At 40.9% G+C, this 25,810-nt stretch overlaps 33 non-coding genes and 3 pseudogenes across 33 annotated transcripts; all 36 read left to right on the top strand.

Annotated features, from left to right (window-relative positions):
• The first annotated feature begins 4,298 nt into the window (after positions 1-4,298).
• Positions 4,299-4,381, top strand: trnal-uaa (transfer RNA leucine (anticodon UAA)). Its single transcript has one exon. It is a non-coding gene; the product is annotated as a tRNA-Leu (tRNA).
• A 239-nt stretch (positions 4,382-4,620) lies between these two features.
• Positions 4,621-4,703, top strand: trnal-uaa (transfer RNA leucine (anticodon UAA)). The gene has a single exon. It is a non-coding gene; the product is annotated as a tRNA-Leu (tRNA).
• Positions 4,704-5,263: 560 nt separating this feature from the next.
• On the top strand, positions 5,264-5,346 carry trnal-caa (transfer RNA leucine (anticodon CAA)). The gene has a single exon. It is a non-coding gene; the product is annotated as a tRNA-Leu (tRNA).
• A 1,201-nt stretch (positions 5,347-6,547) lies between these two features.
• On the top strand, positions 6,548-6,630 carry trnal-caa (transfer RNA leucine (anticodon CAA)). The gene has a single exon. It is a non-coding gene; the product is annotated as a tRNA-Leu (tRNA).
• A 547-nt stretch (positions 6,631-7,177) lies between these two features.
• On the top strand, positions 7,178-7,260 carry trnal-caa (transfer RNA leucine (anticodon CAA)). Its single transcript has one exon. It is a non-coding gene; the product is annotated as a tRNA-Leu (tRNA).
• A 548-nt stretch (positions 7,261-7,808) lies between these two features.
• trnal-caa (transfer RNA leucine (anticodon CAA)) lies at positions 7,809-7,891 on the top strand. The gene has a single exon. It is a non-coding gene; the product is annotated as a tRNA-Leu (tRNA).
• A 1,376-nt stretch (positions 7,892-9,267) lies between these two features.
• trnal-caa (transfer RNA leucine (anticodon CAA)) lies at positions 9,268-9,350 on the top strand. Its single transcript has one exon. It is a non-coding gene; the product is annotated as a tRNA-Leu (tRNA).
• A 238-nt stretch (positions 9,351-9,588) lies between these two features.
• Positions 9,589-9,671, top strand: trnal-caa (transfer RNA leucine (anticodon CAA)). The gene has a single exon. It is a non-coding gene; the product is annotated as a tRNA-Leu (tRNA).
• A 1,191-nt stretch (positions 9,672-10,862) lies between these two features.
• On the top strand, positions 10,863-10,945 carry trnal-uaa (transfer RNA leucine (anticodon UAA)). The gene has a single exon. It is a non-coding gene; the product is annotated as a tRNA-Leu (tRNA).
• Positions 10,946-11,505: 560 nt separating this feature from the next.
• trnal-uaa (transfer RNA leucine (anticodon UAA)) lies at positions 11,506-11,588 on the top strand. Its single transcript has one exon. It is a non-coding gene; the product is annotated as a tRNA-Leu (tRNA).
• Positions 11,589-11,826: 238 nt separating this feature from the next.
• Positions 11,827-11,909, top strand: trnal-caa (transfer RNA leucine (anticodon CAA)). The gene has a single exon. It is a non-coding gene; the product is annotated as a tRNA-Leu (tRNA).
• Positions 11,910-12,456: 547 nt separating this feature from the next.
• trnal-uaa (transfer RNA leucine (anticodon UAA)) lies at positions 12,457-12,539 on the top strand. The gene has a single exon. It is a non-coding gene; the product is annotated as a tRNA-Leu (tRNA).
• A 238-nt stretch (positions 12,540-12,777) lies between these two features.
• Positions 12,778-12,860, top strand: trnal-caa (transfer RNA leucine (anticodon CAA)). The gene has a single exon. It is a non-coding gene; the product is annotated as a tRNA-Leu (tRNA).
• A 238-nt stretch (positions 12,861-13,098) lies between these two features.
• trnal-caa (transfer RNA leucine (anticodon CAA)) lies at positions 13,099-13,181 on the top strand. The gene has a single exon. It is a non-coding gene; the product is annotated as a tRNA-Leu (tRNA).
• Positions 13,182-13,419: 238 nt separating this feature from the next.
• Positions 13,420-13,502, top strand: trnal-caa (transfer RNA leucine (anticodon CAA)). The gene has a single exon. It is a non-coding gene; the product is annotated as a tRNA-Leu (tRNA).
• A 237-nt stretch (positions 13,503-13,739) lies between these two features.
• On the top strand, positions 13,740-13,822 carry trnal-caa (transfer RNA leucine (anticodon CAA)). Its single transcript has one exon. It is a non-coding gene; the product is annotated as a tRNA-Leu (tRNA).
• A 238-nt stretch (positions 13,823-14,060) lies between these two features.
• On the top strand, positions 14,061-14,143 carry trnal-uaa (transfer RNA leucine (anticodon UAA)). The gene has a single exon. It is a non-coding gene; the product is annotated as a tRNA-Leu (tRNA).
• Positions 14,144-14,381: 238 nt separating this feature from the next.
• Positions 14,382-14,464, top strand: trnal-caa (transfer RNA leucine (anticodon CAA)). The gene has a single exon. It is a non-coding gene; the product is annotated as a tRNA-Leu (tRNA).
• Positions 14,465-14,704: 240 nt separating this feature from the next.
• On the top strand, positions 14,705-14,787 carry trnal-caa (transfer RNA leucine (anticodon CAA)). Its single transcript has one exon. It is a non-coding gene; the product is annotated as a tRNA-Leu (tRNA).
• A 239-nt stretch (positions 14,788-15,026) lies between these two features.
• Positions 15,027-15,109, top strand: trnal-caa (transfer RNA leucine (anticodon CAA)). The gene has a single exon. It is a non-coding gene; the product is annotated as a tRNA-Leu (tRNA).
• Positions 15,110-15,666: 557 nt separating this feature from the next.
• Positions 15,667-15,749, top strand: trnal-uaa (transfer RNA leucine (anticodon UAA)). Its single transcript has one exon. It is a non-coding gene; the product is annotated as a tRNA-Leu (tRNA).
• Positions 15,750-16,583: 834 nt separating this feature from the next.
• trnal-caa (transfer RNA leucine (anticodon CAA)) lies at positions 16,584-16,666 on the top strand. The gene has a single exon. It is a non-coding gene; the product is annotated as a tRNA-Leu (tRNA).
• Positions 16,667-18,130: 1,464 nt separating this feature from the next.
• trnal-uaa (transfer RNA leucine (anticodon UAA)) lies at positions 18,131-18,213 on the top strand. The gene has a single exon. It is a non-coding gene; the product is annotated as a tRNA-Leu (tRNA).
• Positions 18,214-22,101: 3,888 nt separating this feature from the next.
• On the top strand, positions 22,102-22,184 carry trnal-caa (transfer RNA leucine (anticodon CAA)). The gene has a single exon. It is a non-coding gene; the product is annotated as a tRNA-Leu (tRNA).
• A 224-nt stretch (positions 22,185-22,408) lies between these two features.
• Positions 22,409-22,491, top strand: trnal-uag (transfer RNA leucine (anticodon UAG)). The gene has a single exon. It is a non-coding gene; the product is annotated as a tRNA-Leu (tRNA).
• Positions 22,492-23,047: 556 nt separating this feature from the next.
• Positions 23,048-23,166, top strand: LOC115004205 (uncharacterized; annotated as a pseudogene).
• Positions 23,167-23,286: 120 nt separating this feature from the next.
• LOC115004125 (uncharacterized) lies at positions 23,287-23,405 on the top strand (annotated as a pseudogene).
• Positions 23,406-23,525: 120 nt separating this feature from the next.
• Positions 23,526-23,645, top strand: LOC115004105 (5S ribosomal RNA). Its single transcript, XR_003831762.1, has one exon. It is a non-coding gene; the product is annotated as a 5S ribosomal RNA (ribosomal RNA).
• A 121-nt stretch (positions 23,646-23,766) lies between these two features.
• LOC115004099 (5S ribosomal RNA) lies at positions 23,767-23,885 on the top strand. The gene has a single exon (XR_003831757.1). It is a non-coding gene; the product is annotated as a 5S ribosomal RNA (ribosomal RNA).
• Positions 23,886-24,238: 353 nt separating this feature from the next.
• Positions 24,239-24,357, top strand: LOC115004163 (uncharacterized; annotated as a pseudogene).
• Positions 24,358-24,478: 121 nt separating this feature from the next.
• On the top strand, positions 24,479-24,598 carry LOC115004115 (5S ribosomal RNA). Its single transcript, XR_003831772.1, has one exon. It is a non-coding gene; the product is annotated as a 5S ribosomal RNA (ribosomal RNA).
• A 120-nt stretch (positions 24,599-24,718) lies between these two features.
• On the top strand, positions 24,719-24,837 carry LOC115004098 (5S ribosomal RNA). The gene has a single exon (XR_003831756.1). It is a non-coding gene; the product is annotated as a 5S ribosomal RNA (ribosomal RNA).
• A 121-nt stretch (positions 24,838-24,958) lies between these two features.
• Positions 24,959-25,077, top strand: LOC115004097 (5S ribosomal RNA). Its single transcript, XR_003831755.1, has one exon. It is a non-coding gene; the product is annotated as a 5S ribosomal RNA (ribosomal RNA).
• Positions 25,078-25,198: 121 nt separating this feature from the next.
• Positions 25,199-25,317, top strand: LOC115004095 (5S ribosomal RNA). The gene has a single exon (XR_003831753.1). It is a non-coding gene; the product is annotated as a 5S ribosomal RNA (ribosomal RNA).
• A 121-nt stretch (positions 25,318-25,438) lies between these two features.
• LOC115004094 (5S ribosomal RNA) lies at positions 25,439-25,557 on the top strand. Its single transcript, XR_003831752.1, has one exon. It is a non-coding gene; the product is annotated as a 5S ribosomal RNA (ribosomal RNA).
• Positions 25,558-25,679: 122 nt separating this feature from the next.
• Positions 25,680-25,798, top strand: LOC115004093 (5S ribosomal RNA). Its single transcript, XR_003831751.1, has one exon. It is a non-coding gene; the product is annotated as a 5S ribosomal RNA (ribosomal RNA).
• The last annotated feature ends 12 nt before the right edge of the window (positions 25,799-25,810 follow it).

Genomic DNA, 25,810 nt, shown 5'->3' with positions numbered 1-25,810 from the left:
TTTTATAGAGTATATATGTTATTTAAATAAAGTACATTTATATTTTAAGTACACATTTTATTTTATATTTATGCATCAGGACCACAACACCTTTAAATATTTATGACCACTTTTAGTCACTTTTACAGTAAGCCAGGACAAACAAAATTTCATTTGAATTGTACATTGTATAATCTCGAAATGACAGAAAAAGGTATTTTTAAAAACATTCTTCAATAAAACTCTTTACTATTAAGTAAAGAAAGTCACATTTATATTAAATACTCATGTAGTTTTGGATAAAAACTGGTTTGATGTTAATTTAAGTAGCTTTTTTTAATCGATCTTGCCCAACTTTTCAATTTCGTTTCTTTTTTACCAATTTCAGTATTTAATTTGAAATATTTGCTCAAATACATTATGCATATAATTAATCAAGCTATTAAAATTACATGAGTTTAAACTTTTGTGAGCTGAGAAAATTATTTAAGGTTATTTTAACAGAAAATTATATAGTAACAGGGTTGAAATTAGGGTAAGAGGGTTGCGTAAAGTAACAGGGTAGAATGGCTACATGACTTTTGGTTGTAGATCATGGCATAAATGTGACAAATAAATACTCAGGACCACAGAAATGTTGTTTGATAATATTCTATATATATTTTCCAATGAAGGATTAACAGGAAGAGTATCAATGATACATAGAAAACATGTCAACACAACAACAAACTGGATATAATCAAATATACACTGGACAAATATAAAACATGGAGGTCACTGAGGTAGTCAAACAACTCCACAGTGGAAAGGCCCCAAGGGTTGATGAGATGCGGTGGGGGGTCACTTCTGAGGGCCATCCAATCCCGGTACGCCCAAAGCGAGAGTTGTGTCTGGATACTCGGCAGTAAGTCAGACTCGTTCCCAGTGAATGTTGGCCTCCGCCAGGGCTGCGCTTTATCACCAATCTTGTTTGTGATATTCATGGACAGGATATCGAGGCATAGTCGTGGAGGAGCGGGGTTGCAGTTCGGTGGCCTGAGGATCTCATCGCTGCTCTTTACAGATGATTTGGTCCTGATGGCATCATCGGTCTGTGACCTTCAGCAATCACTGGATCGGTTCACAGCCGAGTGTGAAGCGGTTGGGATGAGGATCAGCACTTCGATATCTGAGGCCATGGCTCTCAGCAGGAAACCAGAGGATTGCCTACTCTGGATAGCGAATGAGCCCTTACCCCAAGTGAAGGAGTTCAAGTACCTCAGGGTCTTGTTCGCGAGTGAGGGGACAATGGAGTGAGAGATTGGCCGGAGAATCAAAGCTGCGGGGGCGGTATTGCATTCGCTTTACCGCACCATTGTGACGAAAAGAGAGTTGAGCCAGAAGGCAAAGCTCTCGACCTAACGGGCGATTTTCGTTCCTACCCTCACCTATGGTCATGAAGGCTGGGTCATGACCGAAAGAACGAGATTGCGGGTACAAGCGGCCAAAATGGGTTTTCTCAGACGGGTGGCTGGCGTCTCCCTTAGAGATAGGGTGAGAAGCTCAGCCATCCGTGAGAGACCCGGAGTAGAGCCGCTGCTTCTTTGCGTTGAAAGGAGCCAGTTGAGGTGGTTCGGTCATCTAGTAAGGATGCCACCTGGGCGCCTCCCTAGGGAGGTGTTCCAGGCACGTCCAGCTGGGAGGAGACCCCGGGCGGAGCTGGTGGATGTGGCCCGGAAAAGGGGTTTGGGGTTCCCTACTGTAGCTGCTCTAGCTGCTGTCCCCGCGACCCGACCCCAAAGAAGCAATAGACGATGGATAGATGGAAAATACAGTAATACATTTAAAACATTATATTATGCTAAATTATACAAACACATGACATTTTACTATAAATAATAGAATAAACTGAAGGAAATGCAACCTTGTTACTGAATGTCAACCCTGTTACTCTAATTATAGTAACAGGGTTGCAAATCAATGCTAATTTTAGCTTTTACCTCAGGAATTAATGCTAGCTGCACAATGTAATGCTACTTTCAAGGAATGGACACACTTAGATATCTAACTAAAGAAAATATGTTTGAAATTAATTTGTTTTAGTCTCATAATGTGAGTAACAGGGTTGCGTTTGTGTGAGTGCCACACTCCATCAAGAGTGAACAGATAGGAAATATATTGAAAATAAAAGGGAGGACTTACCTTTGGTCTACCCATGGTAGTAGCACATGACTTGCTGATGTAATTTCCTCTGTGTCATGTGACTAACTTTTTCACTTCCTCTGCCAAGCTAAAAAGGTTTCGGTAACAGGGTCGCGTCCATGTTGTGGGACACACTATCAGTGTAAAATTTCTGTTATTTAAAATATGTTTATGATTTAAAAATGTATTTTACCATTACAAGAGACATATATCAATAGAATAATACAAAAATGTAAGTAAAAACCCTATATTAAATGTTATATTTGACATGCAAGTCGGTCACCAAGAAGCTGGGGCAAGAGAAAAATGCTATTTTAGTGGTTTTTGAGAGCTATTTGACATTTTAAATAATATTTTGAAAGAACTTTTCTGAAACTTTATATACATTTTGTCTCAAGACAAGTATATTTAACACAAGTACATGGTTTAGCTTTTTGGGCATGGATTATTAGATTTTTTATATGTGGGACATGAAATGTCCTCCAATTCTGGAATGACCCATATTAATTTTCACAATGAATGCACTTTATGTACTGCAAGAGAGGCAGGCAATGATCAACAAGGACAGGGGCAGACGGAGAAAGGTTTGTAGAACACTCAGCACTAACTAGCTCATCACTAAATTAGAATGCCGTCTTTGAAAAAGAGGAAGATAGAAAACTCCACACAGCACAGCAAATAACAAGCGGACTCCATCCTGTACTCAGCAGCACAACCAGGAAAAAAAACTGTTGCATCCTTGGATTCTCGATTTAGTGGCCAGAGTTGCCAGTACAATTTTAATTTGTATTAGGGAACTCAGACACAATAATGGTGAACTCAAATGCACGACTCTGAGACGGATGTAAAGTAGTGATGTGTCCTTCCGTGTCGAGGCTTCGAAGCGTGTGTCGAGTAATCGCGGAAGGTTTTTGTGTATCGATGCTTGTATTGATGACATATATGATGACTGGGTTGGCGTGCGATTCAAAATATAAGGGGGAGCGAACCGCAATTGAGCCCCCTCATAATTTGCGGACTTCCAACTCAACACTTTATATAACCGCAAATTTGTGGGTTGTTATCGCAGTATGCGTTGTTGCTGTTGAGTTGTTGGTATTGCGTTTGTATTGGATCATTATGGAGCCAGCCAATAAGCGAAACAATTGTTATGCACGCCAGCATCATCTTTCCTGTGATACCAAATCTAAATCTGTTGAAAGAATAATGTACATCCCACAAACTAAAAACCAGCCCTGGTGGCACAGCTCGTAGAGAAGACGACTACATTCAAAGGCTTGCTGCTGTGGCCCGGTGTTCAATTCCAACCAGTGGCCATTTGCTGCATATCATTCCCATTCTTAAACTGTACTATCATTTAAGGCGTAGAAAGCCCAAAAAAATCAGTAACACGTATACTCAATCATCAATCTTTATTTTTAAATTGAACATGATATTCAGTCTTAGATGTGTGCGTCAAAGAATTTTCAAGGCAGTTGATACTTTAAATCCACTGCAGCCTTGCACTTCGCCAGAAGCTTTGAGTAATGAACCTTGTGCTGCCTATTTCTATGTTTATAGAGTTGGGACATGTTTTTTGGCTCAGAGTGAGCGCCCCTTAGAATCGCACGCCAAACCCGCTTCGAACGTCATCACATACGTCATCAACACAAGCATCGATACGCGCTTCACAAAAATCTTCCGCGATTACTCGACACACGCTTCGAAAGCTCGACACGGAAGGACACATCACTAGTGTGAAGTTGTGGATTTAGGTAAGTTGGGGTACCCTGTACATTTTCATCCACATAGAGACTTCTTTGTTAGAAACATTAGTTTAGCAGGTTGTTTGGCCACTATGGCACTTTTTTCAGGTCGTGGTCTATTCTGTAAGGGTGGGTTCAAATCCCACTTCTGACAGCCAGTGTTTTTCACTGTAACCATTACCTGAAATATGATCCTGTAAGATATTGGTTCTCATGACGTCCCTTATTGCTAGTACAATTGATTTGGTTTGGTAAAATTCAGAATCTCTCCATAGTCATATTTCCTTTGGGATTTTAAACATCTATATACTGCTCTTACCAAAATTAACAAAGATTTTAAGTGTATTTAATGTGTTTTTCACAATTTTTTTTACAGTTGATACTGATTTTACAGTCAGGATGGCCGAGCGGTCTAAGGCGCTGCGTTTAAGTTGCAGTCTCCTCTGGAGGCATGAGTTCAAATCCCACTTCTGACAGCCAGTGTTTTTCACTGTAACCATTACCTGAAATATGATTTCGTGAGATATTGGTTCTTATGACGTCACATCTTGCAAGTACAATTGATTTGGTTTGGTAAAATTCAGAATCTTTCCAACGTCATATTTCCTTGGGGATTTTAAAGATGTGTTTTTTTGCTCTTACCAAAATGCACAAAGACTTTAAGTGTATTTAATGTGTTTTTCCAATTTTTTTTACAGTTGATACTAATTTTACAGTCAGGATGGCCGAGCGGTCTAAGGCGCTGCGTTTAAGTTGCAGTCTCCTCTGGAGGCATGGGTTCAAATCCCACTTCTGACAGCCAGTGTTTTCAATGTAACCATTACCTGAAATATGATTTCGTGAGATATTGGTTCTCATGACGTCACATCTTGCAACTACAATTGATTTGGTTTGGTAAAATTCAGAATCTTTCCAACGTCATATTTCCTTGGGGATTTTAAAGATATGTTTTTTTGCTCTTACCAAAATGCACAAAGACTTTAAGTGTATTTAATGTGTTTTTACGATTTCTTTTACAGTTGATACTTATTTTACAGTCAGGATGGCCGAGTGGTCTATGGCGCTTTTTTCAGGTCGTGGTCTATTCTGTAAGGGTGGGTTCAAATCCCACTTCTGACAGCCAGTGTTTTTCACTGTAACCATTACCTGAAATATGATCTCGTGAGATATTGGTTCTCATGACGTCCCTTATTGCTAGTACAATTGATTTGGTTTGGTAAAATTCAGAATCTCGCCATAGTCATATTTCCTTTGGGATTTTAAAGATGTGTTTTTTGCTCTTACCAAAATGCACAAAGACTTTAAGTGTATTTAATGTGTTTTTTCCAATTTTTTTTACAGTTGATACTAATTTTACAGTCAGGATGGCCGAGTGGTCTAAGGCGCTGCGTTCAAGTTGCAGTCTCTTCTGGAGGTTTGTGTTCAAATCCCAATTCTGACAGCTAGTGTTTTTCACTGTAACCATTACCTGAAATATGATCCTGTGAGATATTGGTTCTCATGACGTCCCTTATTGCCAGTACAATTGATTTGGTTTGGTAAAATTCAGAATCTTTCCAAAGTCATATTTCCTTTGGGATTTCAAACATCTATATACTGCTCTTACCAAAATTAACAAAGATTTTAAGTGTATTTAATGTGTTTTTACGATTTTTTTTACAGTTGATACTAATTTTACAGTCAGGATGGCCGAGTGGTCTATGGCGCTTTTTTCAGGTCGCGGTCTATTCTGTAAGGGTGGGTTCAAATCCCACTTCTGACAGCCAGTGTTTTTCACTGTAACCATTACCTGAAATATGATCTCGTGAGATATTGGTTCTCATGACGTCCCTTATTGCTAGTACAATTGATTTGGTTTGGTAAAATTCAGAATCTCTCCATAGTCATATTTCCTTTGGGATTTTAAAGATGTGTTTTTTGCTCTTACCAAAATGCACAAAGACTTTAAGTGTATTTAATTTGTTTTTCCGATTTTTTTTACAGTTGATACTAATTTTACAGTCAGGATGGCCGAGCGGTCTAAGGCGCTGCGTTTAAGTTGCAGTCTCCTCTGGAGGCATGGGTCAAATCCCACTTCTGACAGCCAGTGTTTTTCACTGTAACCATTACCTGAAATATGATTTCGTGAGATATTGGTTCTTATGACGTCACATCTTGCAAGTACAATTGATTTGGTTTGGTAAAATGCCGAATCTTTCCAACGTCATATTTCCTTGGGGATTTTAAAGATGTGTTTTTTTGCTCTTACCAAAATGCACAAAGACTTTAAGTGTATTTAATTTGTTTTTCCGATTTTTTTTACAGTTGATACTAATTTTACAGTCAGGATGGCTGAGCGGTCTAAGGCGCTGCGTTCAAGTTGCAGTCTCTTCTGGAGGTGTGTGTTCAAATCCCAATTCTGACAGCTAGTGTTTTTCACTGTAACCATTACCTGAAATATGATCCTGTGAGATATTGGTTCTCATGACGTCCCTTATTGCCAGTACAATTGATTTGGTTTGGTAAAATTCAGAATCTCTCCATAGTCATATTTCTTTTGGGATTTCAAACATCTATATACTGCTCTTACCAAAATTAACAAAGATTTTAAGTGTATTTAATGTGTTTTTACGATTTTTTTTACAGTTGATACTGATTTTACAGTCAGGATGGCCGAGAGGTCTAAGGCGCTGCGTTCAAGTTGCAGTCTCTTCTGGAGGCGTGGGTTCAAATCCCACTTCTGACAGCCAGTGTTTTTCACTGTAACCATTACCTGAAATATGATCCTGTGAGATATTGGTTCTCATGACGTCACATCTTGCAAGTACAATTGATTTGGTTTGTTAAAATTCAGAATCTCTCCAAAGTCATATTTCCTTGGGGATTTTAAACATCTATTTTTTGTTCTTACCAAAATGCACAAAGACTTTAATTGTATTTGTTTTGTTTTTAAAATTGTTTTTACATTTGATACTAATTTTACAGTTAGAATGGCCGAGTGGTCTAAGGCGCTGCGTTCAGGTTGCAGGCGTGGGTTCAAATCCCACTTCTGACAGCCAGTGTTATTCACTGTAACCATTACCTGAAATATGATTTCGTGAGATATTGGTTCTCATGACGTCCCTTATTGCTAGTACAATTGATTTGGTTTGGTAAAATTCAGATTCTCTCCATAGTCATGATTCTTTTGGGATTTCAAACATCTATATACTGCTCTTACCAAAATTAACAAAGATTTTAAGTGTTTTTAATGTGTTTTTACGATTTTTTTTACAGTTGATACTGATTTTACAGTCAGGATGGCCGAGAGGTCTAAGGCGCTGCGTTCAAGTTGCAGTCTCTTCTGGAGGCGTGGGTTCAAATCCCACTTCTGACAGCCAGTGTTTTTCACTGTAACCATTACCTGAAATATGATCCTGTGAGATATTGGTTCTCATGACGTCACATCTTGCAAGTACAATTGATTTGGTTTGGTAAAATTCAGAATCTTTCCAAAGTTATATTTCCTTGGGGATTTTAAACATCTATTTTTTGTTCTTACCAAAATGCACAAAGACTTTAATTGTATTTGTTTTGTTTTTACAATTTTTTTTACATTTGATACTAATTTTACAGTTAGGATGGCCGAGTGGTCTAAGGCGCTGCCTTCAGGTTGCAGGCGTGGGTTCAAATCCCACTTCTGACAGCCAGTGTTATTCACTGTAACCATTACCTGAAATGTGATTTCGTGAGATATTGGTTCTCATGACGTCACATCTTGCAAGTACAATTGATTTGGTTTGGTAAAATTCAGAATCTTTCCAACGTCATATTTCCTTGGGGATTTTAAAGATGTCTTTTTTTGCTCTTACCAAAATGCACAAAGACTTTAAGTGTATTTAATGTGTTTTTACGATTTCTTTTACAGTTGATACTTATTTTACAGTCAGGATGGCCGAGCGGTCTAAGGCGCTGCGTTCAAGTTGCAGTCTCCTCTGGAGGCGTGGGTTCAAATCCCACTTCTGACAGCCAGTGTTTTCAATGTAACCATTACCTGAAATCAAATCAAATCAAATCAAATTTATTTGTATAGCCCAATATCACAAATTATACATTTGTCTCAGTGTGCTTTACAGACTGTACAGGTTACAACATCCTCTGTCCTTAGACCCTCGCATCGCACAAGGAAAAACTTCCTAAAAGAAACCCCAAAATTAAAGGGGAAAAAATGGAAGAAACCTCAGGGAGAGCAACTGAGGAGGGATCCCTCTCCCAGGACGGACAGACGTGCAATAGATGTCGTGTGTACAGGATAAACAACATAGTACAAATACAACATTTGACAGAAATGATGTTGTGTTGAAAAAGAGAAAGTTTGGATGAATCCAGGAAAATGTCAATAAGGCTTCCCGGTGTCCAGCAGGACCAGGTCAGCAGGCGCTGTCACGATTCATGATCCTGACGTAAACTTTATCAGTGGCAACCTGCCACATGAGAGACAGACACTCCGGGGATGATACCCCGGATGGTGAGTTAGTAACATACATTTACATAAATGCATACAGATAGAGAGGGAGAAGAAGAGAGGGAGAAGAAGAGAGAGGGAGAGAAGGAAGAGAGCAGGGAGGTGTCCCCCGGCAGTCTAAGCCTATAGCAGCATAACTAGGGGCTGATCCAGGGCAAACCTGAGCCAGCCCTAACTATAAGCTTTATCAAAAAGGAAAGTCTTTAGCCTACTCTTAAATGTGGAAAGTGTGTCTGCCTCCCGAACACAAACTGGAAGCTGGTTCCACTGGAGAGGAGCTTGATAGCTGAAGGCTCTGGCTCCCATTGTACTCTTAGAGACTCTAGGAACCACAAGTAACCCTGCAGTCTGGGAGCGTAATGCTCTAGTTGGTTTATAAGGTACTATGAGATCTTTAAGATATGCTGGAGCCTGACCTTTAATTGATTTGTAAGTCAGGAGAAGGATTTTGAATTCTATTCTGTATTTTACCGGGAGCCAGTGCAGAGCAGCTAATACAGGAGTAATATGATCCCATTTCCTTGTTCTAGTCAATACACGTGCCGCTGCATTTTGGATCAACTGAAGAGTCTTAACCGACTTTTTTGGACAACCTGATAACAATGAGTTGCAGTAATCCAGCCTTGAAGTAACAAATGCATGGACTAGTTTTTCTGCATCATTTATGTATGAAATATGATTTCGGGAGATATTGGTTCTTATGACGTCACATCTTGCAAGTACAATTGATTTGGTTTGGTAAAATTCAGAATCTCTCCATAGTCATATTTCCTTTGGGATTTCAAACATCTATATACTGCTCTTACCAAAATTAACAAAGATTTTAAGTGTATTTAATGTGTTTTTACGATTTTTTTTACAGTTGATACTAATTTTACAGTCAGGATGGCCGAGTGGTCTAAGGCGCTGCGTTCAAGTTGCAGTCTCTTCTGGAGGTTTGTGTTCAAATCCCAATTCTGACAGCTAGTGTTTTTCACTGTAACCATTACCTGGAATATGATCCTGTGAGATATTGTTTCTCATGACGTCCCTTATTGCTAGTACAATTGATTTGGTTTGGTAAAATTCAGAATCTCTCCATAGTCATATTTCCTTTGGGATTTCAAACATCTATATACTGCTCTTACCAAAATTAACAAAGATTTTAAGTGTATTTAATGTGTTTTTACGATTTTTTTTACAGTTGATACTAATTTTACAGTCAGGATGGCCGAGTGGTCTAAGGCGCTGCGTTCAAGTTGCAGTCTCTTCTGGAGGTTTGTGTTCAAATCCCAATTCTGACAGCTAGTGTTTTTCACTGTAACCATTACCTGAAATATGATCCTGTGAGATATTGGTTCTCATGACGTCCCTTATTGCCAGTACAATTGATTTGGTTTGGTAAAATTCAGAATCTTTCCAAAGTCATATTTCCTTGGGGATTTTAAACATCTATTTTTTGTTCTTACCAAAATGCACAAAGACTTTAATTGTATTTGTTTTGTTTTTACAATTTTTTTTACATTTGATACTAATTTTACAGTTAGGATGGCCGAGTGGTCTAAGGCGCTGCGTTCAGGTTGCAGGCGTGGATTCAAATCCCACTTCTGACAGCCAGTGTTATTCACTGTAACCATTACCTGAAATATGATTTCGTGAGATATTGGTTCTCATGACGTCACATCTTGCAACTACAATTGATTTGGTTTGGTAAAATTCAGAATCTTTCCAACGTCATATTTCCTTGGGGATTTTAAAGATGTGTTTTTTTACTCTTACCAAAATGCACAAAGACTTTAAGTGTATTTAATGTGTTTTTACGATTTCTTTTACAGTTGATACTAATTTTACAGTCAGGATGGCTGAGCGGTCTAAGGCGCTGCGTTCAAGTTGCAGTCTCTTCTGGAGGTGTGTGTTCAAATCCCAATTCTGACAGCTAGTGTTTTTCACTGTAACCATTACCTGAAATATGATCCTGTGAGATATTGGTTCTCATGACGTCCCTTATTGCTAATACAATTGATTTGGTTTGGTAAAATGCAGAATCTCTCCATAGTCATATTTCCTTTGGGATTTCAAACATCTATATACTGCTCTTACCAAAATTAACAAAGATTTTAAGTGTATTTAATGTGTTTTTACGATTTTTTTTACAGTTGATACTAATTTTACAGTCAGGATGGCCGAGCGGTCTAAGGCGCTGCGTTCAAGTTGCAGTCTCTTCTGGAGGTGTGTGTTTAAATCCCAATTCTGACAGCCTAGTGTTTTTCACTGTAACCATTACCTGAAATATGATCCTGTGAGATATTGGTTCTCATGACGTCCCTTATTGCCAGTACAATTGATTTGGTTTGGTAAAATTTAGAATCTCTCCATAGTCATATTTCCTTTGGGATTTTAAAGATGTATTTTTTGCTCTTACCAAAATGCACAAAGACTTTAAGTGTATTTAATTTGTTTTTCCGATTTTTTTTACAGTTAATACTAATTTTACAGTCAGGATGGCCGAGCGGTCTAAGGCACTGCGTTTAAGTTGCAGTCTCCTCTTGAGGCATGGGTTCAAATCCCACTTCTGACAGCCAGTGTTTTTCACTGTAACCATTGCCTGAAAAATGATTTCGTGAGATATTAGTTCTTATGACGTCACATCTTGCAAGTACAATTGATTTGGTTTGGTAAAATTCCGAATCTTTCCAACGTCATATTTCCTTGGGGATTTTAAAGATGTGTTTTTTTGCTCTTATCAAAATGCACAAAGACTTTAAGTGTATTTAATTTGTTTTTCCGATTTTTTTTACAGTTGATACTAATTTTACAGTCAGGATGGCTGAGCGGTCTAAGGCGCTGCGTTCAAGTTGCAGTCTCTTCTGGAGGTGTGTGTTCAAATCCCAATTCTGACAGCTAGTGTTTTTCACTGTAACCATTACCTGAAATATGATCCTGTGAGATATTGGTTCTCATGACGTCCCTTATTGCCAGTACAATTGATTTGGTTTGGTAAAATTCAGAATCTCTCCATAGTCATATTTCCTTTGGGATTTTAAAGATGTGTTTTTTGCTCTTACCAAAATGCACAAAGACTTTAAGTGTATTTAATGTGTTTTTCCGATTTTTTTTACAGTTGATACTAATTTTACAGTCAGGATGGCCGAGCGGTCTAAGGCGCTGCGTTTAAGTTGCAGTCTCCTCTGGAGGCATGGGCTCAAATCCCACTTCTGACAGCCAGTGTTTTCACTGTAACCATTACCTGAAATATGATTTCGTGAGATATTGGTTCTTATGACGTCACATCTTGCAAGTACAATTGATTTGGTTTGGTAAAATTCAGAATCTCTCCATAGTCATATTTCTTTTGGGATTTCAAACATCTATATACTGCTCTTACCAAAATTAACAAAGATTTTAAGTGTATTTAATGTGTTTTTACGATTTTTTTTTACAGTTGATACTGATTTTACAGTCAGGATGGCCGAGCGGTCTAAGGCGCTGCATTCAAGTTGCAGTCTCTTCTGGAGGCGTGGGTTCAAATCCCACTTCTGACAGCCAGTGCTTTTTCACTGTAACCATTACCTGAAATATGATCCTGTGAGATATTGGTTCTCATGACGTCACATCTTGCAAGTACAATTGATTTGGTTTGGTAAAATTCAGAATCTTTCCAAAGTCATATTTCCTTGGGGATTTTAAACATCTATTTTTTGTTCTTACCAAAATGCACAAAGACTTTAATTGTATTTGTTTTGTTTTTACAATTTTTTTACAGTTGATACTAATTTTACAGTTAGGATGGCCCAGTGGTCTAAGGCGCTGCGTTCAGGTTGCAGGCGTGGGTTCAAATCCCACTTCTGACAGCCAGTGTTATTCACTATAACCATTACCTGAAATATGATTTCGTGAGATATTGGTTCTCATGACATCACATCTTGCAAGTACAATTGATTTGGTTTGGTAAAATTCAGAATCTCTCCATAGTCATATTTCCTTTGGGATTTTAAAGATGTGTTTTTTGCTCTTACCAAAATGCACAAAGACTTTAAGTGTATTTAATATGTTTTTCCGATTTTTTTTACAGTTGATACTAATTTTACAGTCAGGATGGCCGAGCGGTCTAAGGCGCTGCGTTTAAGTTGCAGTCTCCTCTGGAGGCATGGGCTCAAATCCCACTTCTGACAGCCAGTGTTTTCACTGTAACCATTACCTGAAATATGATTTCGTGAGATATTGGTTCTTATGACGTCACATCTTGCAAGTACAATTGATTTGGTTTGGTAAAATTCCGAATCTTTCCAACGTCATATTTCCTTGAGGATTTTAAAGATGTGTTTTTTTGCTCTTACCAAAATGCACAAAGACTTTAAGTGTATTTAATGTGTTTTTACGATTTTTTTTACAGTTGATACTGACTTTACAGTCAGGATGGCCGAGCGGTCTAAGGCGCTGCGTTCAAGTTGCAGTCTCCTCTGGAGGTGTTGGTTCAAATCCAACTTCTGACAGCCAGTGTTTTTCACTTTAACCATTACCTGAAATATGATTTCGTGAGATATTGGTTCTCATGACGTCCCTTATTGCTAGTACAATTGATTTGGTTTGGTAAAATTCAGAATCTCTCCATAGTCATATTTCCTTTGGGATTTCAAACATCTATATACTGCTCTTACCAAAATTAACAAAGATTTTAAGTGTATTTAATGTGTTTTTACGATTTTTTTTACAGTTGATACTAATTTTACAGTCAGGATGGCCGAGCGGTCTAAGGCGCTGCGTTCAAGTTGCAGTCTCTTCTGGAGGCGTGGGTTCAAATCCCACTTCTGACAGCCAGTGTTTTTCACTGTAACCATTACCTGAAATATGATCCTGTGAGATATTGGTTCTCATGACGTCACATCTTGCAAGTACAATTGATTTGGTTTGGTAAAATTCAGAATCTTTCCAAAGTCATATTTCCTTGGGGATTTTAAACATCTATTTTTTGTTCTTACCAAAATGCACAAAGACTTTAAGTGTATTTAATGTGTTTTTACGATTTTTTTTACAGTTGATACTAATTTTACAGTCAGGATGGCCGAGCGGTCTAAGGCGCTGCGTTCAAGTTGCAGTCTCCTCTGGAGGCGTGGGTTCAAATCCCACTTCTGACAGCCAGTGTTTTTCACTGTAACCATTACCTGAAATATGATCTCGTGAGATATTGGTTCTCATGACGTCCCTTATTGCTAGTACAATTGATTTGGTTTGGTAAAATTCAGAATCTCTCCATAGTCATATTTCCTTTGGGATTTTAAACATCTATTTTTGCTCTTACCAAAATGCACAAAGACTTTAAGTGTATTTAATGTGTTTTTACGATTTTTTTTACAGTTGATACTAATTTTACAGTCAGGATGGCCGAGCGGTCTAAGGCGCTGCGTTCAAGTTGCAGTCTCTTCTGGAGGCGTGGGTTCAAATCCCACTTCTGACAGCCAGTGTTTTTCACTGTAACCATTACCTGAAATATGATCCTGTGAGATATTGGTTCTCATGACGTCCCTTATTGCCAGTACAATTGATTTGGTTTGGTAAAATTCAGAATCTCTCCATAGTCATATTTCCTTTGGGATTTTAAAGATGTGTTTTTTGCTCTTACCAAAATGCACAAAGACTTTAAGTGTATTTAATGTGTTTTTCCGATTTTTTTTACAGTTGATACTAATTTTACAGTCAGGATGGCCGAGCGGTCTAAGGCGCTGCGTTTAAGTTGCAGTCTCCTCTGGAGGCATGGGCTCAAATCCCACTTCTGACAGCCAGTGTTTTTCACTGTAACCATTACCTGAAATATGATTTCGTGAGATATTGGTTCTTATGACGTCACATCTTGCAAGTACAATTGATTTGGTTTGGTAAAATTCAGAATCTCTCCATAGTCATATTTCCTTTGGGATTTCAAACATCTATATACTGCTCTTACCAAAATTAACAAAGATTTTAAGTGTATTTAATGTGTTTTTACGATTTTTTTTACAGTTGATACTGATTTTACAGTCAGGATGGCCGAGCGGTCTAAGGCGCTGCGTTCAAGTTGCAGTCTCTTCTGGAGGCGTGGGTTCAAATCCCACTTCTGACAGCCAGTGTTTTTCACTGTAACCATTACCTGAAATATGATCCTGTGAGATATTGGTTCTCATGACGTCACATCTTGCAAGTACAATTGATTTGGTTTGGTAAAATTCAGAATCTTTCCAAAGTCATATTTCCTTGGGGATTTTAAACATCTATTTTTTGCTCTTACCAAAATGCACAAAGACTTTAAGTGTATTTAATGTTGTTTTTACGATTTTTTTTTACAGTTGATACTAATTTTACAGTTAGGATGGCCGAGCGGTCTAAGGCGCTGTGTTCAAGTTGCAGTCTCTTCTGGAGGCGTGGGTTCAAATCCCACTTCTGACAGCCAGTGTTATTCACTGTAACCATTACCTGAAATATGATCTCGTGAGATATTGGTTCTCATGACGTCACATATTGCAAGTACAATTGATTTGGTTTGGTAAAATTCAGAATCTCTCCATAGTCATATTTCCTTTGGGATTTCAAACATCTATATATTTGCTCTTACCAAAATGCACAAAGACTTTAAGTGTATTTAATGTGTTTTTACGATTTTTTTTACAGTTGATACTAATTTTACAGTCAGGATGGCCGAGCGGTCTAAGGCGCTGCGTTCAAGTTGCAGTCTCTTCTGGAGGTGTGTGTTCAAATCCCACTTCTGACAGCCTAGTGTTTTTCACTGTAACCATTACCTGAAATATGATCCTGTGAGATATTGGTTCTCATGACGTCCCTTATTGCCAGTACAATTGATTTGGTTTGGTAAAATTCAGAATCTCTCCATAGTCATATTTCCTTTGGGATTTTAAAGATGTATTTTTTGCTCTACCGAAAATGCACAAAGACTTTAAGTGTATTTAATGTGTTTTTCCGATTTTTTTTACAGTTGATACTAATTTTACAGTCAGGATGGCCGAGCGGTCTAAGGCGCTGCGTTCAAGTTGCAGTCTCTAGACATGGTGTTCAAATCTCACTTCTGACAGCCAGTGTTTTTCACTGTAACCATTCCCTAAAATATGATCTTGTGAGATATTGGTTCTCATGACGTCCCTTATTGCCAGTACAATTGATTTGGTTTGGTAAAATTCAGAATCTCTCCATAGTCATATTTCCTTTGGGATTTTAATAGATGTATTTTTGCTCTTATCAAAATGCACAAAGACTTTAAGTGTATTTAATGTGTTTTTCCGATTTTTTTTACAGTTGATACTGAATTTTACAGTCAGGATGGCCGAGTGGTCTAAGGCGCTGCGTTTAAGTTGCAGTCTCCTCTGGAGGCGTGTGTTCAAATTCCACTTCTGACAGCCAGTGTTTTTCACTGTAACCATTACCTGAAATATGATCTCGTGAGATATTGGTTCTCATGACATCCCCTGTACAATTGATTTGGTTTGTTTTAATTCAGAATCTCTCCATAGTCATATTTCCTTTGGGATTTCAAACATCTATTTTTTTCTTTCACCAGAATGCACAAAGACTTTAAGTGTATTTAATGTGTTTTTACGATTTTTTTTACAGTTGATGCTCATTTTACTGTCAGGATGGCCGAGCAGTTTAAGGCGCTGCGTTCAGGTTGCAGGCGTGGGTTCAAATCCCACTTCTGACAGCCAGTGTTTTCACTGTAACCATTACCTGAAATATGATCTCGTGATATATTGGTTCTCATGACATCCCTTGTACAATTGATTTGGTTTGTTTAAATTCAGAATCTCTCCATAGTCATATTTCCTTTGGGATTTTAAACATCTATGTTCTGCTCTTACCAAAATGCACAAAGACTTTAAGTGTATTTAATGTGTTTTTACAATTTTTTTTACAGTTGATACTCATTTTACAGTCAGGATGGCCGAGCGGTCTAAGGCGCTGCGTTCAGGTTGCAGGCGTGGGTTCAAATCACACTTCTGACAGCCAGTGTTTTTCACTGTAACCGTTTCCTGAAATATGATCTCGTGAGATATTGGTTCTCATGACATCTCTTGTACAATTGATTTGGTTTGTTTAAATTCAGAATCTCTCCATAGTCATATTTCCTTTGGGATTTCAAACATCTATTTTTTTCTTTCACCAAAATGCACAAAGACTTTAAGTGTATTTAATGTATTTTTACGATTTTTTTTACAGTTGATACAAATTTTACAGTCAGGATGGCCAAGTGCTCTAAGGCGCTGCGTTCAAGTTGCAGTCTCTTCTGGAGGCGTGTGTTCAAATCCCACTTCTGACAGCCAGTGTTTTTCACTGTAAACATTACCTGAAATATGATCTCGTGAGATATTGGTTCTCATGACGTCCCTTATTGCTAGTACAATTGATTTGGTTTGGTAAAATTCAGAATCTCTCCATAATCACATTTCCTTTGGGATTTTAAACATCTATGTTTTGCTGTTACCAAAATGCACAAAGATTTTAAGTGTATTTAATGTGTTTTTACAATTTTTTTTTCCTTTGATATTAATTTTACAGTTAGGATGGCCGAGCGATCTAAGGCGCTGCGTTCAGGTCGCAGACATGGGTTCAAATCTCACTTCTGACAGCCAGTGTTTTTCACTGTAACCATTCCCTAAAATATGATCTTGTGAGATATTCGTTCTCATGACGTCCCTTATTGCCAGTACAATTGATTTGGTTTGGTAAAATTCAGAATCTCTCCATAGTCATATTTCCTTTGGGATTTTATAGATGTATTTTTTGCTCTTATCAAAATGCACAAAGACTTTAAGTGTATTTAATGTGTTTTTCCGATTTTTTTTACAGTTGATACGGATTTTACAGTCAGGATGGCCGAGTGGTCTAAGGCGCTACGTTTAAGTTGCAGTCTCCTCTGGAGGCGTGTGTTCAAATTCCACTTCTGACAGCCAGTGTTTTTCACTGTAACCATTACCTGAAATATGATCTCGTGAGATATTGGTTCTCATGACATCCCCTGTACAATTGATTTGGTTTGTTTTAATTCAGAATCTCTCCATAGTCATATTTCCTTTGGGATTTCAAACATCTATTTTTTTCTTTCACCAGAATGCACAAAGACTTTAAGTGTATTTAATGTGTTTTTACGATTTTTTTTACAGTTGATGCTCATTTTACTGTCAGGATGGCCGAGCAGTTTAAGGCGCTGCGTTCAGGTTGCAGGCGTGGGTTCAAATCCCACTTCTGACAGCCAGTGTTTTCACTGTAACCATTACCTGAAATATGATCTCGTGATATATTGGTTCTCATGACATCCCTTGTACAATTGATTTGGTTTGTTTAAATTCAGAATCTCTCCATAGTCATATTTCCTTTGGGATTTTAAACATCTATGTTCTGCTCTTACCAAAATGCACAAAGACTTTAAGTGTATTTAATGTGTTTTTACAATTTTTTTTACAGTTGATACTCATTTTACAGTCAGGATGGCCGAGCGGTCTAATGCGCTGCGTTCAGGTTGCAGGCGTGGGTTCAAATCACACTTCTGACAGCCAGTGTTTTTCACTGTAACCATTTCCTGAAATATGATCTCGTGAGATATTGGTTCTCATGACATCTCTTGTACAATTGATTTGGTTTGTTTAAATTCAGAATCTCTCCATAGTCATATTTCCTTTGGGATTTTAAAAATTAATTTTTTGCTCTTACCAAAATGCACAAAGACTTTAAGTGTATTTAATGTGTTTTTACGATTTTTTTTACAGTTGATACTAATTTTACAGTCAGGATGGCCGAGTGGTCTAAGGCGCTGCGTTTAAGTTGCAGTCTCCTCTGGAGGTGTGGGTTCAAATCCCACTTCTGACAGCCAGTGTTTTTCACTGTAACCATTACCTGAAATATTATCTCTTGAGATATTGTTTCTCATGACGTCCCTTATTGCTAGTACAATTGATTTGGTTTGGTAAAATTCAGAATCTCTCCATAGTCATATTTCCTTTGGGATTTCAAACATCTATTTACTGCTCTTACCAAAATGCACCCTCTCTGGGAACCATCACCTTATCGTGGTGGAGAGGTTTGTGTGTCCCTATGAACCTGAGAGCTGTGTTGTCTGGAGCCTAGTGCTCCTGGTAGGGTCTCCCAAGGCAAATTGGTCTCAGGCGATGGGCCAGAATAAGAATGGTTCAAATACGACTTCATGAAAGAAAGGGAAAGGAAAGGAGAGACCCTGCCCGGAGGAAGCCCGGGGCCCCCGTCTGGAGCCAGGCCCAGAGGGAGGGCCCGACAGCGAGCACTTGGTGGCCGGGTTTGCCACGGAGCCCGGTCGGGCACAGCCCAAAGAAGCTACGTGGTGCCTCCCATCCATCCTGTGGGCCCACCACTCATGGGAAAAACTGCTGGGGTCGGGTGCGCTGTCACACGGGTGGCAGTGATGGTCAGGGACCTCGACGGACCAGACCCGGGCAGCAGAGGCTGGCTCTGGGGACGTGGAACGTCACCTCTCTGTGGGGGAAGGAGTCGGAACTAGTGCAGGAGGTGGATCGCTACCAGTTGGATCTGGTGGGGCTTACCTCCACGCACAGTCTTGGCTCTGGAACCGTACTCCTGGATAGGGGTTGGACTCTATTCTTCTCCGGAGTTGCCCAATGTGTGAGGCGTCGGGCCGGGGTGGGGATACTCACTAGCCCCCGGCTGAGCGGCACTACGTTGGAGTTTATCCCGGTGGACGAGAGGGTCGCCTCCCTACGCCTTCGGGTTATGGGGGGGAAAACTCTGACTGTTGTTTGTGCCTATGCCCCAAACCGCAGTTCTGAGTATTCGGCCTTCTTGGAGACCCTGAATGAAGCCCTGCAGGGGGCTCCAGTAGGGGACTCCGTAGTCTTGCTGGGAGACTTCAACGCACACGTGGGAAACGATGGAGACACCTGGAGAGGCGTGATTGGGAGGAAGGGCCTCCCTGATCTAAACCCGAACGGTCGTTTGTTGTTGGACTTCTGTGCTAGTCATGGATTGGCCATAACAAACACCATGTTCGAACATAAGGATGCTCATAAGTGCACGTGGTACCAGAGCACCCTAGGCCAAAGGTCAATGATCGATTTCGTAATCGTATCATCTGATCTGAAGCCGCATGTTTTGGACACTCGGGTGAAGAGAGGGGCGGAGCTGTCGACTGATCACCATCTGGTGGTGAGTTGGATCAAGGGGTGGGGGAAGACTCTGGACAGACCTGGTAAACCCAAACGGGTAGTGCGGGTGAACTGGGAACGTCTGGAGGAAGCCCCTGTCCTGGGGATCTTTAACTCACACCTCCGGTGGAGCTTTTCAGCTATCCCTGTGGAGGTTGGGGGCATTGAACCTGAGTGGGCGATGTTCAAAACCTCTATTGCTGAAGCTGCGGTGATGAGCTGTGGTCTCAAGGTCTTAGGTGCCTCAAGGGGCGGTAACCCTCGAACACCGTGGTGGACCCCAGTGGTCAGGGAAGCCGTCCGACTGAAGAAGGAGTCCTTCCGGGTTATGTTATCCGGGAGGACTCCGGAAACAGTTGCAGGGTATCGAAGGACTAGAAGGGCGGCAGCTTCTGCCGTGTCAGAGGCAAAGCAGCGGGTGTGGGAGAAGTTCGGAGAAGCTATGGAGAAGGACTTTCGGTCGGCACCAAGGTGCTTCTGGAAAACCATCCGGCACCTCAGAAGGGGGAAGCGAGGAACCATCCAAGCTGTGTACAGCAAGGGTGGGACCCTGCTGACTTCAACTGAGAAGTTTATCGGCCGCTGGAAGGAGCACTTTGAGGAACTCCTGAATCCAACTAACACGCCCTCTATGGTTGAGGCAGAGCTGGAAGCTGATGGGGATCATCGTCAATTTCCCTGATGGAAGTCACTGAGGTAGTCAAACAACTCCACAGTGGCAAAGCCGCAGGGGTTGATGAGATCCGTCCATTAATGCTGAAGGCTTTGGGTGTTGAGGGGCTGTCTTGGTTGACACGCCTCGTCAACATTGCGTGGAAGTCTGGGACAGTGCCTAGGGGTTGGCAGACCAGGGACTACAGGGGTATCACACTTCTCAGCCTCCCTGGTAAAGTCTACTCCAAGGTACTGGCAAGGAGGGTTCGGCCGGTAGTCGAACCTCTGATTGAAGAGGAACAATGCGGATTCCGTCCTGGTCGTGGAACAACAGACCAACTCTTTACTCTTGCAAGGATCCTGGAGGGGGCCTGGGAGTACGCCCATCCGGTCACATGTGTTTTGTGGATCTGGAGAAGGCGTATGACCGGGTCCCCCGGGTGATACTGTGGGAGGTGCTGCGGGAGTATGGGGTGAGGGGGTCACTTTTGAGGGCCATCCAATCCCTGTACGCCCAAAGCAAGAGTTGTGTCCGGATACTCGGCAGTAAGTCGGACTCGTTTCCCGTGAATGTTGGCCTCCGACAGGGCTGCGCTTTATCACCAATCCTGTTCGTGATTTTCATGGATAGGATATCGAGGCGTAGTCGTGGAGGAGAGGGGTTGCAGTTCGGTGACCTGAGGATCTCATCGCTGCTCTTTGCAGATGATGTGGTCCTTATGGCCTCATCGGTCTGTGACCTTCAACAGTCACTGGATCGGTTCGCATCCGAGTGTGCAGCGGTTGGGATGAGGATCAGCACCTCCAAATCTGAGGCCATGGCTCTCAGCAGGAAACCGGTGGATTGCCTACTCCGGGTAGGGAATGAGCCATTACTCCAAGTGAAAGAGTTCAAGTACCTCGGGGTCTTGTTCGCGAGTGAGGGGACAATGGAGCGAGAGATTGGCCGGAGAATCGGAGCAGCGGGGGTGGTATTACAGTCACTTTACCGCACCGTTGTGACGAAAAGAGAGCTGAGCCAGAAGGCAAAGCTCTCAATATACCGGTCGATCTTCGTTCCTACCCTCACCTATGGTCATGAAGGCTGGGTCATGACCGAAAGAACGAGATCACGGGTACAAGCGGCCGAAATGGGTTTTCTCAGACGGGTGGCTGGCGTCTCCCTTAGAGATAGGGTGAGAAGCTCAGCCATCCGTGAGAGACTCGGAGTAGAGCCGCTGCTCCTTTACGTTGAAAGGAGCCAGTTGAGGTGGTTCGGGCATCTAGTAAGGATGCCACCTGGGCGCCTCCCTAGGGAGGTGTTCCAGGCACGTCCAGCTGGGAGGAGACCCCGGGGAAGACCCAGGACTCGGTGGAGAGATTATATCTCCTCACTGGCCTGGGAACGCCTCAGGATCCCCCAGTCGGAGCTGGAGGATGTGGCCCGGAGAAGGGAAGATTGGGGTTCCTTACTGGAGCTGCTGTCCCCGCGACCCGATTCCGGATAAGCGGTAGACGATGGATGGATGGATGACCAAAATGCACAAAGACTTTAAGTGTATTTAATGTGTTTTTCCGATTTTTTTTACAGTTGATACTGATTTTGCAGTCAGGATGGCCGAGCGGTCTGAGGCGCTGCGTTCAAGTTGTAGTCTTCTTCTGGAGGCGTGGGTTCAAATCCCACTTCTGACAGCCAGTGTTTTTCACTATAACCATTACCTGAAATATGATCCTGTGGGATATTGGTTCTCATGACGTCACATCTTGCAAGTATAATTGATTTGGTTTGGTAAAATTCAGAATCTTTCCAACGTCATATTTCCTTGGAGATTTTAAACATCTATGTTTTGCTCTTACCAAAATGCACAAAGACTTTAAGTGTATTTAATGTGATTTTATGATTTTTTTTACAGTTAATACTGATTTTGCAGTCAGGATGGCTGAGCGGTCTAAGGTGCTGGGTTCAAGTTGCAGTCTCTTCTGGAGGCGTGGGTTCAAATCCCACTTCTGACAGCCATTGTTTTTCACTGAAATATGATCTTGTGAGATATTGGTTCTCATGACATCCCTTATTGCCAGTACAATTGATTTGGTTTGGTAAAATTCAGAATCTCCCAAGGTCATATTTCCTTTGGGATTTTAAAGACGTATTTTTTGCTCTTACCAAAATGCACAAAGACTTTAAGTGTATTTAATGTGTTTTTACGATTTTTTTTACAGTTGATACTAATTTTACAGTCAGGATGGCCCAGCGGTCTAAGGCCCTGCGTTTAGGTTGCAGTCTCCTCTGGAGGCGTGGGTTCAAATCCCACTTCTGACAGCCAGTGTTTTTCACTGTAACCATTACCTGAAATATGATCTCGTGAGATATTGGTTCTCATGACGTCACATGTTGATAGTACAATTGATTTGGTTTGGTAAAATTCAGAATCTCTCCATAGTCATATTTCCTTTGTGATTTTAAACATCTATTTTTTGCTCTTACCAAAATGCACAAAGACTTTAATTGTATTTAATGTGTTTTTATGATTTTTTTTAGGTTGCAGTCCCCTCTGGAGGCGTGGGATCAAATACCACTTCTGACAGCCAGTGTTTTTCACTGTAACCATTTCCTGAAATATGATCTTGTGAGATATTGGTTCTCAACCTCAACCACCATCAAAGTACTCAGTAAATCTGGTGGGGGGGTCAAATTTTGTTGGGCTGGGTCAGTACTTGGATGGGTGACCGCCTGGGAATACCCGGTGCTGTAAGCATTTTGTTTCCTTCTTAATTTGCAAAATGAAGACATGAATAGAACTGTCCGCATATATTATGAAAAGACAATTCATTGTGTTTTACCTTCTATGAACAGCAAGTGTATATGCTCTATTTCTCATTACGGCCATACCACACTGACAATGCCCGATCTCGTCTAATCTCAGAAGCTAAGCAGAGTTAGGCTGGGTCAGTACTTGGATGGGTGACCGCCTGGGTATACCCGGTGCTGTAAGTATTTTGTTTCCTTCTTAATTAGCAAAATGAAGACATGATTAGAACTGTCCGCATATATTGAGAAAAGACAATTCACTGTGTTTTACCTTCTATAAACAGCAGGTGTATATGCTCTTTTGTAGATTACGGCCATACCACACTGACAAAACCCGATCTCGTCTGATCTCGGAAACTAAGCAGAGTTGGTCTGGGTCAGTACTTGGATGGGTCACCGCCTGGGAATACCCGGTGCTGTAAGCATTTTGTTTCCTTCTTAATTAGCAAAATGAAGACATGAATAGAACTGTCCGCGTATATTAAGAAAAGACAATTCATTGTGTTTTACCTTCAATAAACAGCAAGTGTATATGCTCTATTTCAGATTACGGCCATACCACACTGACAACGCCCGATCTCGTCTGATCTCGGAAGCTAAGCAGAGTTGGGCTGGGTCAGTACTTGGATGGGTGACCGCCTGGGAATACCCTGGTGCTGTAAGCATTTTGTTTCCTTCTTAATTAGCAAAATGAAGACATGAATAGAACTGTCCGCGTATATTAAGAAAAGACAATTCATTGTGTTTTACCTTCAATATAACAGCAAGTGTATATGCTCTATTTTAGATTACGGCCATACCACACTGACAACGCCCGATCTCGTCTGATCTCGGAAGCTAAGCAGAGTTGGGCTGGGTCAGTACTTGGATGGGTGACCGCCTGGGAATACCCGGTGCTGTAAGCATTTTGTTTCCTTCTTAATTAGAAAAATGAAGACATGAATAGAACTGTCTGCGTATATTAAGAAAAGACAATTAAATTTGTTTTACCTTCTATGAACAGCAAGTGTATATGCTCTATTTCAGATTACGGCCATACCATACTGACAATCTCGTATGATCTCAGAAGCTAAGCAGAGTTGGGCTGGGTCAGTACTTGGATGGGTAAGCGCCTGGGAATACCTGGTTGCAGTAAGCAGTTTGTATCCTTCTTAATTAGCAAGATGAAGATATAAATAGAACTGTCTGCGTATTTTAAGAAAAGACAATTCATTGTGTTTTACCTTCTATAAACAGCAAGTGTATATACTCTATTGCAGATTACGGCCATAGCACACTGACAACGCCCGATTTCGTCTGATCTCGGAAGCTAAACAGAGTTGGGCTGGGTCAGTACTTGGATTGGTGACCGCCTGGGAATACCCGGTGCTGTAAGCATTTTGTTTCCTTCTTAATTAGCAAAATGAAGACATGAATAGAACTGTCCGCGTATATTAAGAAAAGACAATTCATTGTGTTTTACCTTCATATAAACAGCAAGTGTATATGCTCTATTTCAGATTACGGCCATACCACACTGACAACGCCCGATCTCGTCTGATCTCGGAAGCTAAGCAGAGTTGGGCTGGGTCAGTACTTGGATGGGTGACCTGCCTGGGAATACCCGGTGCTGTAAGCATTTTGTTTCCTTCTTAATTAGCAAAATGAAGACATGAATAGAACTGTCCGCGTATATTAAGAAAAGACAATTCATTGTGTTTTACCTTCAATAAACAGCAAGTGTATATGCTCTATTTCAGATTACGGCCATACCACACTGACAACGCCCGATCTCGTCTGATCTCGGAAGCTAAGCAGAGTTGGGCTGGGTCAGTACTTGGATGGGTGACCGCCTGGGAATACCCGGTGCTGTAAGCATTTTGTTTCCTTCTTAATTAGCAAAATGAAGACATGAATAGAACTGTCCGCGTATATTAAGAAAAGACAATTCATTGTGTTTTACCTTCAATATAACAGCAAGTGTATATGCTCTATTTTAGATTACGGCCATACCACACTGACAACGCCCGATCTCGTCTGATCTCGGAAGCTAAGCAGAGTTGGGCTGGGTCAGTACTTGGATGGGTGACCGCCTGGGAATACCCGGTGCTGTAAGCATTTTGTTTCCTTCTTAATTAGCAAAATGAAGACATGAATAGAACTGTCCGCGTATATTAAGAAAAGACAATTCATTGTGTTTTACCTTCAATATAACAGCAAGTGTATATGCTCTATTTCAGATTACGGCCATACCACACTGACAACGCCCGATCTCGTCTGATCTCGGAAGCTAAGCAGAGTTGGGCTGGGTCAGTACTTGGATGGGTGACCGCCTGGGAATACCCGGTGCTGTAAGCATTTTGTTTCCTTCTTAATTAGCAAAATGAAGACATGAATAGAACTGTCCGCGTATATTAAGAAAAGACAATTCATTGTGTTTTACCTTCAATATAACAGCAAGTGTATATGCTCTATTTCAGATTACGGCCATACCACACTGACAACGCCCGATCTCGTCTGATCTCGGAAGCTAAGCAGAGTTGGGCTGGGTCAGTACTTGGATGGGTGACCGCCTGGGAATACCCGGTGCTGTAAGCATTTTGTTTCCTTCTTAATTAGCAAAATGAAGACATGAATAGAACTGTCCGCGTATATTAAGAAAAGACAATTCATTGTGTTTTACCTTCAATATAACAGCAAGTGTATATGCTCTATTTTCAGATTACGGCCATACCACACTGACAACGCCCGATCTCGTCTGATCTCGGAAGCTAAGCAGAGTTGGGCTGGGTCAGTACTTGGATGGGTGACCGCCTGGGAATACCCGGTGCTGTAAGCATTTTGTTTCCTT

The sequence above is a fragment of the Cottoperca gobio genome, chromosome 24 (assembly GCF_900634415.1).
Source record: "Cottoperca gobio chromosome 24, fCotGob3.1, whole genome shotgun sequence".
In the NCBI taxonomy this organism is placed as follows: domain Eukaryota; kingdom Metazoa; phylum Chordata; class Actinopteri; order Perciformes; family Bovichtidae; genus Cottoperca; species Cottoperca gobio.
Note: the sequence above shows the minus strand (reverse complement) of the source record. Positions and strands in the feature narration are given on the sequence as shown.